Source organism: Bombus pyrosoma, linkage group LG1 (genome assembly GCF_014825855.1).
Source record: "Bombus pyrosoma isolate SC7728 linkage group LG1, ASM1482585v1, whole genome shotgun sequence".
NCBI classification, from domain to species: Eukaryota; Metazoa; Arthropoda; class Insecta; order Hymenoptera; family Apidae; genus Bombus; species Bombus pyrosoma.
This window is the reverse complement of record NC_057770.1, coordinates 14,574,918-14,585,823: the sequence shown is the minus strand read 5'-3', so window position 1 is coordinate 14,585,823 and position 10,906 is coordinate 14,574,918.

The window sequence follows — 10,906 nt, the reverse complement described above, 5'->3', positions numbered from 1 at the left end:
ACTCACGACCTTGTTTGTATACCTATTCTTATTTACAATGATTATAATGTTACTGAACTTCTTAACCCCTTAGCCTATAACATCGAGGGAGTCAACGCGTGGTAAAGAATTTGTGCCATAAACGGAATCCACGTGCCTGACTCGTGGTAATTTACAAATTGCTAGTGATTCATCATCCACTTTGAAATAATAAATTGTTTTTGTTAACTGATCAATTGATCATGATCGCGCCCTAGACGTCTTAATAACACTATTTGCCCTCAAAAGTTGTTTATTATTTCACAATTCCTTTTGTAGCCCCTAAATGTCATAAGAAGTATACATTTTGCGCCAGTTCGGGCACACGGCTGAACAGATGAATGGCACGGCGCGCGACCCAACTTCTTGCCTACTATGGCTCGCGCGATCAGCTGATAGCGTGTAGGCTAAGGGGTTAATAAAGTATGTTTTAATGCTTTTATACCGCCATCTGGTGACGCTGATGTGGGACGATGCTGCACGGGGAATATTACAAAATGATAGTCGCGGGACACTTTTTCGTGTAATGGACTTTGAGCTGAATCATTCGTCATCGATAGGAAATCAATGCTCAAGCCAGGCCTGCGTAAACGCGATGTAGGACAGGATGTACAGGACGTATAGGCTTACGAGTGCTCATACACAGCCTGCTCCTTACGAGTTCGAATTCCAAACAGTTATATTATTTAACAACTGTTGTTTCTTTTAAATCAAGAACTGCTTGAAAGTATCTCAACTTCACTGAAAACTTGCAACATATCAAGACAAAATAATAAATTCATTACAAAGTATTAGCAAAACAATTCCAAGATATTCGAGGTCAAGTGACAAGATTAACGAGGTCAACTATAGGAAATTGATCATTTCAAAACTGATTTCAAGTTGCTTGAAACTGAATCAAATATCTTGACTAATCTAAACGAAACGTAAAATTCGCTCAATCGTTCATTACATTAACAATATTTACCAATTGGACAAATTCGAGGTTTCAATTGACAATCAAGCGCCAGAATTTGCAAGTAAAATCGTGTAATTTCTCGAAATGATAAATGAAAAAAATTCAAGGATATATACAAAGCAAAAAGTAAAAAGAAAAGAAGTGCAGCATAGATGGAATATTCTGCAACAATCTAAGAAGGAATCTTGCCGTCGACCTGCAGTTCAGTCAGCCGATTGCGTTCAATTTTGTAGCCTCGAAATCGATCCGGTATTCTCGAACAATTCCACAACGAGGCTCTCGATCTCGCTCGAGTACGATTATCAGCACGTTACACATTGAGACACATTGGATTAATATGGCGAGTCCCGGTGTTACACAATAGTTGGAGAGCTGGCTGTTCCTCGCAACCCATCCCTTCTGTCTCTGCCACTACCAATTACAGAAGCCCTAACAGGAAACTTAGGCACGCAGCCCTGACTGCTCTGCTCCACCTATCTGTGGGTAACTTCGATAATGACGTTGCGAGCCCTCGTCGTCAGGAATTAGCAAAGTTTCCGCTCGTTGCTCCAAGTTTTTCCTCCAAGCTCACCCTTCGACCGTTTTTACGGCGAACGAATTTGTTCTTTCGTCGAGAAAATGTATTTTTCCTTTCACGTGGTTCCCCCTACAAAGTTGCATCTCGTTTCTTCTTACAGTTATATACAGGGTGTCATAATAGGTCCAAATATGTAGAGGATATTTATAGGATTCTAGATATCGATCCTGAACGTTAATCTGATGAAGGAGATGCAAGTGAAAAGATATCGTTGGAGAGTTACTTTTTCAAGTTACAAATAATTGATAAACAGTTAGAAATATGTACTGATACCAATGAATCAGTTGTCCAACTTTTCTATATCTCACTGATTTCTTATCGTTTCAATATGAGCCATTTAGAAGCCATATTGACTAATTCCATAAATTGAAGAGTAGAGAAAAGTGATGATATTACAAACATTGCTTTTCAAATTTACTTTAGAATTTTACATTATTTGAATCATCTTCTTGCCATGAATGAATTTATGGAAATAAATCATTCGTTTCCTCAAATATCTCCCATATATTTTGTGACACTCTGTACATAAAGCAGGTGATGATAAACGAAATAATTGGTTGGATTCTGAAGTGTTTCACGATGTTTCGTAGTGCCACAGAAACATCGTCCAGGCTAGTCAAGATGATACTCCGGGATCGTTTCATACTTGATTCGAGTCCCATGGGAAGAAGCGAAGACATACGATGGTCGTCGACTTCCCAGTCACGTGTAAACTTAACGAGGAATCGAGTGGAATGATTTTAATGGACGAGCGGCTTGGATTAATAAACGACCGGCCTTGGACGATCACGGACTCGGAACGATCGCTCGGGGAATGTTAATTATGGCCGTTTGCTTCTAAAGACGCTTCGTTTAGGATACTTAACCACTTAGCCATGTGATCCTAGACACTTCGTAGATGCACTTTTTCTCCTTCGTCTATTCACTTCTATTGCATCAAATTATGTATCAAGATCTTCAACTAATTGTAAGATAAATTATATTGCATTTCTTTTCTTCATCACTGATAAATTTGTATGTTTCATTCTATTTGTTTTTTATTAAACTTCGATGTATGTACTATTTAATTAATTTACAGCTGACCCAATGACATTTAAATCAAACAGACGTGGACAATAAATAATTGTTAATTCATTACCTTCTTGTAACTGTCGCAAATGACTTCCACAAATTTTTCCTACATATTTTCTATCATCAAGAAATACATATTTTTGACAAATTAATCGTTTCCCTGATAATTTGTTATCAGTGATCACATTTTGTATGAAATCTGCATAATCTTTTGTATGAGATGCCCTAAGACTGCCTTAAAGATAATCAATAATATTGTTAATATTTCAAGCTTCTCAATGAAGATACGGTTTGGCTATAAATGTTGATAATATTGTATTGGCGATACTCTGATATTGATCCTTTCAGTTGAAAATCTTGAAATGAATACCAATGTAATACCAGTGAATAAGCTTTTAACCTAATTTTTCAACAAAAACCTTTTTCTTTATCTACACCCCAGTTATAAATTGTGTTATCAATTTTATCAATATTTTTATTAAATTATCGATTCTATACACTTTTGACTATTTTTTTTTTTTTTTTACGTGGAGGAAATCCGCACGGACGCCAGGCCGCTTCTGGGGAAAGCGGCGTGGTAGTGTCGGACTCCAACCGGCTAAAACCTCCACGATGACCGTCCCCGATGCGATCGAGGGAGGCCCGAGAACCGCCATGAGCGACACATCGAGCCCCCTCCGCGACAATGAGACATCCCCTCGTGGTGCGGTGTACGGCTATGTCACATCGCGCCTCATCGTCGGTGACGCCGTGCAAGGCAGTCTGGTTCCCCTATTGGACTGCTCTGCGGCCTCGAGGCGCTGAACTACCAGCGCCAAAATTAGAACCCCACGGGGGGGGGGCCTAGCGCGTATACACTTTTAACTATAACAAGCCCTTATCTCTTCTCTCTATACCAAACACTTCAGAAAATCTTGTCGCTCTACGACACTACTTTCTACCACTGCTAAGAATACATAAAATATTTTACATGCTTTTATACTCATCTTCTAAATAATGTTACAACGAAGATCGATTTTTCGTTCGAAAATAGTTACAAAGGTAAATATACGAACATACAAACATGGTTGTGTAATGAAACTCATCTATAAATTTTCTATTTGTACTCCGAATCTGAGAGGTCCGTGCGTTCAGCACGAACGAATGCCGCGGAAGATAGAAAGTTTATAAGACACCTAACCAAGGGAATAAAGAGAAAAAGATGTACGTGATGGCCGTATGCGAGAATAAAATCGGCTCCTATCGTTATTTGCCCCGACAAAAAGCCAGTTTCTGAAGGCAGCTCAATTGTTGGCTGCCGAACCCTGTCGATATCTGTCATAAAACACGCACGTGAGAAACTTTCAGTTCTTTGCTCCGCTTATTCCATCCGCCGTTCTTCGCTTCGTCAAACTTCGCTGCATGCATTCGTTGTGTTCCAATGGGACTCATGGTCATTCGTAGATTTTCGATATGCTCGTTCGATAATTTTAATTTGAGAAGTCAATATCATTCAATTAATTTTGTTATCAATCACATTACTGAAATAGATTATATATACAGGGTGGTTGGTAACTGGTGGTACAAGCGGAAAGGGGGTGATTCTACGCGAAAAAAGAAGTCGAAAATATAGAATAGAAATTTTTCGTTTGAGGCTTTGCTTTCGAGAAAATCGACTTTGAATTTTCGCTCGGTACGCGTGCACTTTATCACGTCTCGTTATAACGGATCTCACTGTAGATCGTTGTCTCGATTGACGTTATGTTGATTAAAACTTCCAATGTGACCGAAGTGTTTTCCTACCTATTAACTTACTATCCGACTTTTATCGCTATCCACTATCAGTACCTATTAGTCTACCATCATGTCTACATACAGCAATCGGGAATATACGGACATGATACTTTCGTTAGGTGCGTGTGGTGGTAACGCATCAGCCGCAGGCTGATCATTACAGACACCGGTATCCAAATCGTCGACATCCTGACAGACTTGTTATTCAAAAAGCAGAACGAACCCTCGGCGAATATGGTTCTTTTGAAAAAAAGTCCAAAAGTTGAGAATTCAAAGTCGATTTCCTCGAAAACAGAGCTTCAAACGAAAAATTTTTCTTCTATATTTTCGACTTCTTTTTTCGCGTAGAATCGCCCCCTTTCCGCTTGTACCACCAGTTACAAACCACCCTGTATATTCGATGATGAGAAGATTTATGATAAAAATGTTGAAATTTCATTATTGATCTCGCCGAATAATCGGAATTTCCTTGTGATTTTCTTGTTCGTTGAAGTTTAATTTTATAAATCTTATAATTAAAGTAAGTATACCTCATAAAAAATAAGCAAATATTTGAGTATTTTTAAAAAATAGCAGTTATACGTTCTCTGAAGTTAACATAGTCAATTAATTTGTAATTTAATTTAAGAAGGAAGAGAAGTGGAATTTTTTTTGTAAACATTAATTATCATATTCCAAAAACTTCCATTAACTTCATCACTTTCCGCGAACATCCCCTACATCATGATAATTATCAGAATGAAATTAGAAAAGTTAACAGTTCCCATGCCGTTAAAAGAAAAGTTGACTAATCGAATAAATAGCTGGGTTCCACACACGTTCGCCTCCGACTTTTATCGAAATTAGAAAAAGTTAGCCCCGTCGTGGTTAACCTGGTGTTACAAAATTGAGGTTCTCGACTATCGTGGCTACGGTCGGCGTCGTCTTCTACCTAACAGAATATCTCCAACTTTCACCATCTTCTGCAGAAAAAGTCTAATAAAGTATTAATACACGAATTTAATAATCTATTCTCAGGACAAGGAAAGAACAGGAAAAAAAGTAACGAGTAACGCGATAAATAAAATAACGCTGTCTTCTTTGGAAGAAAGTTCGACCCTCAAAATAAAAACAAATATCCAGTCGTTCGGATAAATTCCAGTGAAATTACGTTTCGTCCTTAATTATAGAATATAATTTACTTATAATTCTCAATGAGAATTGACTGTAAAAAGTCTACCAAAAAAAAGAAAATTATACAAAAGAATTCTATCATCATCTGATCCGGTTATCCTGATCGCAGTGGAGAAGTGTCTAACATAAGTGTATATATCGTGTACGAAAAAACGCACAAGCTTTTCGTTGCTATCCAACAAGCTCGAAGGAAAAAGAATAACCTCAGTGAACCCTTTCAGTGATTGCCCTGGAGCATTGCCGCGCTGTCTTCGCCATTTTAAAAACATTACAACGAAGAGTGGCGCTTTAAAGAGCCGCGTAAATACGCGGCTGGCCGATATAAATTTCTATTCCTCTCGACTGCAATGAACATTGCAGCCAGCTCTATGCCTGAGGATATTGTCTTGTGTCTCTTGGGTATCTACAGGTAATTTTACTCCAAAATCGATACCTGGCGGTGAGTTTTGTCGTAGTTCGATTTTTAGACTAAATAGGGAGCCGAAGAGGTTTTTCCTTTTGTTAGAAGAATTTTTGGATTTTTGGAAAATTTATAGATCGAAGATTAGTTGGGGGGAGGTGATCTTTTTAATTTTATTTTAATACATTAATTTTTCATAATATTTTTTGGTTGTATGAAACGAGAAATTTAGTTGTATAAAATGAGAACATTTCGTCAAGTACCGAATTTATGAGTAGATATAAATTTATGGTTATTGGATATGGTTATTTGGATTTATGGGAAATTTGAAGGTGTAAAATTGCATGGATTACACATAACATGAAAAAAATATGGAAAATGGCCAAAGTACTCGTCATAATTTATTAGGGTAACTTCTATTTCTTTAATTGTGTGGAAAAAATATAAATTTGTATAGAATACTTTCTGCATTAAAGTAATTAATTATAATTTATCCAAGGAGGCAAAAGACCAAAGGACAATAAGTTTAGTCATAAGTTGCAATAGTTTGTAGTCATTAGTTTTAACAACTAGAGATAAGAATATGCTAAGGAGTGCAATACAATAAACGTAAGAAATGTAATTCGAAAGTTCGTCCAAAGCCGAAAGGCACGGACTAAAATAAATAAATAAATAATAATAATAATAATAATAATAATAATAATAATAATAATAATAAAATTTATCTTCTTATCAAATAAATGAGCTGAAACTTTCAATTGCTACATAAATCTACGTCCAAAATAATAAAAATTTCAAGCTTCCGTGCAAATATTTCAACATCAAACGAAACATGTAGTATCAACATTTGGTAAAAAAGAAATGCTCGGCAAACTGAAAAATACTACTAGTAAAAATACGTTAGTTCACTGTATTATTATGGTTATTTTTTAACTAGTATACAGAATTATTTGCAAGTTTAGACCAGAGCCAATTCGGCAAACTTTCTGATTATAAGTTTCCAGGAGGAGAATAGAGCAGCAGCGAGGAACGAAACCAGCAATTTCGTCGACCGAAAACATCTATTGTCCCCGGCCCTGTCTTATTTTATAATGCTCATCCCCCCCCCCCCCGTAACGTGTTGAAAGCTTCGTCCTGTATTTTCTGTTTTGCACTCGTTTACAATTAGGATCCGGCCGACGAGAAGCTCCGGCTGGCTGGCGTACCGAAAACGGTGCTTGTAATTTCAAGGCTTTAAGCAAGAAAGTGGATGGAGAAAGAGAAGCTTGGCGGGGAACGGGCGTATACCGTGCTCGGTATAATGAGCTCGTCAGATGAATTGGACTATTCTCGAGCGGCCTCGCGCGCTCTACTCTCTTCTCTACCGTGAAAAGGAGCTGCCTCTTTAAGTAACGCCGCGTCTTATTTTCAAATTTTCCGGCTGCAGACACCCACTAATCAGTGTCTCATGGCAACCGCCAACCCGATTTTCGTGGCCACGTCAGCTCTTGTTTTAGATTTTTATCTTCTTTGCACAGTTACTGCCGGTGTCCCACTCAAAACGAAGCGGCTTTATGGCCGAGTATTTTCAAGAAAGTAGTCTTAGCTCGTCTTAATGCTGGAATTGTTTGAGGATCGTTGATAAGCTTATTAACAGTTGAATGTAGGAAGAGTATAATATCGGTAAAGACTACTGTTTACTTTAATCTGGGGATTTTTCAGGGGTCCTTGACCCTATTCGAGCTTTCCAAAATCCATAAAATCTTTAATGATAGAATAATAATAATTTTAGTAAGATGAATTATATTTGATATTTTACGCATTCTCTAACAAATGGATGATTTTCGCTGTCGATATTTGACATATTCGGCTAAATTACTATTTAAATAATGGAAAAATAATTGCCACTATTTGTGTGAACCAAAGATTGAAACTTTTGCACCTAATCCACTCCCCTCCAACTTTGATAGAATAATAATAATTTTAGTAAGATGAATTAAGTTTGATATTGTACCCAATGGGTGATTTTCACTGTCGATATTTGACATATTTGACTAAATTACTATTTAAATAATGGAAAAATAATTGCCACTTTTTGTGTGAACCAAAGATTGAAACTTTTGCACCTAATCCACTCCCCTCCAACTTTAATAGAATAATAATAATTTTAGTAAGATGAATTAAGTTTGATATTGTACCCAATGGATGATTTTCATTGTCGATATTTGACATATTTGGCTAAATTACTATTTAAATAATGGAAGAATAATTGCCACTATTTATGTCAACTAAAGATTGAAATTTTTGCACCTAATTCACTCTCCTCCAACTTAATCTCAATTTGTTATTCAACATAACGTATCATTTCCTCATAAGCGTTTTTCTAAAAGACGAGGAAATATCTCCAGAATTCCCTTGGAGTTTCAACGATGCTCGCAAAAAATGTCAAACGACAAGTAGCGATGTCGAAAAACCGTCGGACGTCGGTTCCGCCGCGTTATAATATCACCGCGAAGATTTATCGCGGCTTTTTACAGTCGTTACGCGTAATGTGCTACTTAGCAGGTACCAATACTAGTTTAGTTCCGCCGCGAAGAGGAAACGAGCGTGGCAAGGATATTTTTCTTGCCAGCGCACGAACGTAAAAGCGGCGACGCGAACTGTGAGCAAACCTTTTATGCTTCATAAGCGCGAGACCAATGGAATTTATTGCACTCACCCATAAAGTTCGTCACACTTCGATGTCGACGACATCGCTATAAACGTGCAAATTACATACACTCCTTAGATACTTCTCTTGAAACTTTTTTCACTGAAAGTCGATTTTCATTTCTGAATAAAAAGCTACAGTCCTGAATTTTGATTAATATTTCGTATACACACGTGTTACGATCGTGGTTTGTAGGAAGAATATGTTTAAACGCGAAAAAGCGTGATTACGGTGGTTTTATTAAGGTATGAGTGGGAGTTACGAGCTGGTCAAGTAGAGTAGGTCGTTTGTGGTCAGATGCCGAGAGGCTGCGCAGTTGAATTAGATTTTTAATTTAAGGTACTGACTTTTTGCTGTGTTTAAAATTACGGCAGAATATTCTCTTCAATTCTTTAATTATTCACACTTCATGCGACAATTCTCTCGATACCATTATACTTCTTTCAAGAATCGTATTACCTACATACATTTTTATTCTCACATTCATCGTCATATTTGATACTATAAATTTTCCTATGGGCATTTTTTCTTGGCTTAAACGTGGAGTATTCTTTTTAGTCGATGCCTGTGTCATCATATCCTCGCATTTAATACAATAATTCTACTCGATATTATGAAATATTTTTTTCAATAGTAATATGATATATTTTTATTATATCCTCACACTCGACGTACTAATTTTTCAAGAAATTTTCCTTCATTAAATTACATTCCATTCAATTCATTATACCAGGTTCTATATTATTAAACTATCTGAAAGTTACGTGGTTTCCTAATGAAATATCAAAACACTGCTTGCAGATCGAAAAACGAGATTCTTTTCAGAAAAGGAAGAACACTATTGAGAGTAGTCATTTTTTAACCATTCTTTCTCGTGTAATCGATCATCGAAACATTTCTACCAAAGATACACTCACATTGTGATATCGTATGGCCAAAGGCGCTAGACAAAGAGCGAGGAAATTAAATGCAAGGGCACGATCGCTTATTGAGGATGTGTATAGACTTAATACGGTGGATCGTTGAATCGCCACTTTTACGAGGGACACTCCGACGTTTACGGGCGGCGTATAAAGCCCGCTTTTGTGAACTATAACGACGCAATACACCAAGTTGATGCACTTAATGCTCGTGCTTCGCGGCGTTTAGAACTTTCCTGATAACACCGCGTAACCCTCCGTAATGGTCTCCGGGTGCTTATCGGTTATTTAGTGTGAGTGGCCACCGTGCTTCTCTTTGCCGACGATCTTTCCAACACAGGATGATATTTGTTTCTTTCGTCGCGTTCCTACGCTCAAGCGCAAGGATAAACGCAAAGGAGAAAGAACGAGGATAGAAAAGCTAGAGAGGTAACACAGTTTTTCAAGATAAAAACGAGCTTGATACTCTGGTAGTTGCAATTTATGGAAATCTTCTAGTATATGTAAGATAATCTCGTTGCAAAAGTGTGCTGCGTTGAAAATCTCAAAGAGCGACTCACGTTATTTTTGGTATAAAAGAGAGTGGAGGATGTGATAGTCATTGAAAAATTGAATTTTTAATATGTATACTTAAGCATACATTTTTGAAAGTTTGTAATATTAATCTTGTATCTTGCGATCTAATATATTATAGAATAAAATAGGTAGGATAAAATAAAATAATAAGTGCGATGAGATAAAATCTTAAAGGGCGACAATTTATCTTTTTTTTAGTTTTTTTTTATTTAATTCTTTACATTCACAATTTGTCCACTTTGAACATTTGGTAGAATTTTTTAGCTGTTTGATTATCATGTGGGTGGCTACCCCCAGCGGGATACCATCTTCGTGTTTGTTAGGTTTTATCCTTTGTGTATTTATCTTTGATTTAAAGAAATCAATGGTTAATGAAAAGATAAATTTTTTAAACATGTAAAAATACACATTTGTAATATTAATCTCTTATTTTACGATCTAATTCGAAATTTTTATACACTGGAACAAAATTATTCAACCGTATTATAGAATTATCGTCAGAGTTACTAGAAATTAAGATCTTCAGTGATTTCTACTTTATATGATAAATTTATTGATAGATGGATTTATTTACAGTGGTTTAAACAGGAAACGATGGTTGTTTAACGTAAACTTAATGCAGTAATGTGATATAACTAGAACAACTAAATTGATAATTCACAACTCACAACTGATAATTAACGACTCATACCAACTCGCAACTCACTCGCAACTCTCTCTCGACTCAATTGACGACTCGCAACTAACTCCT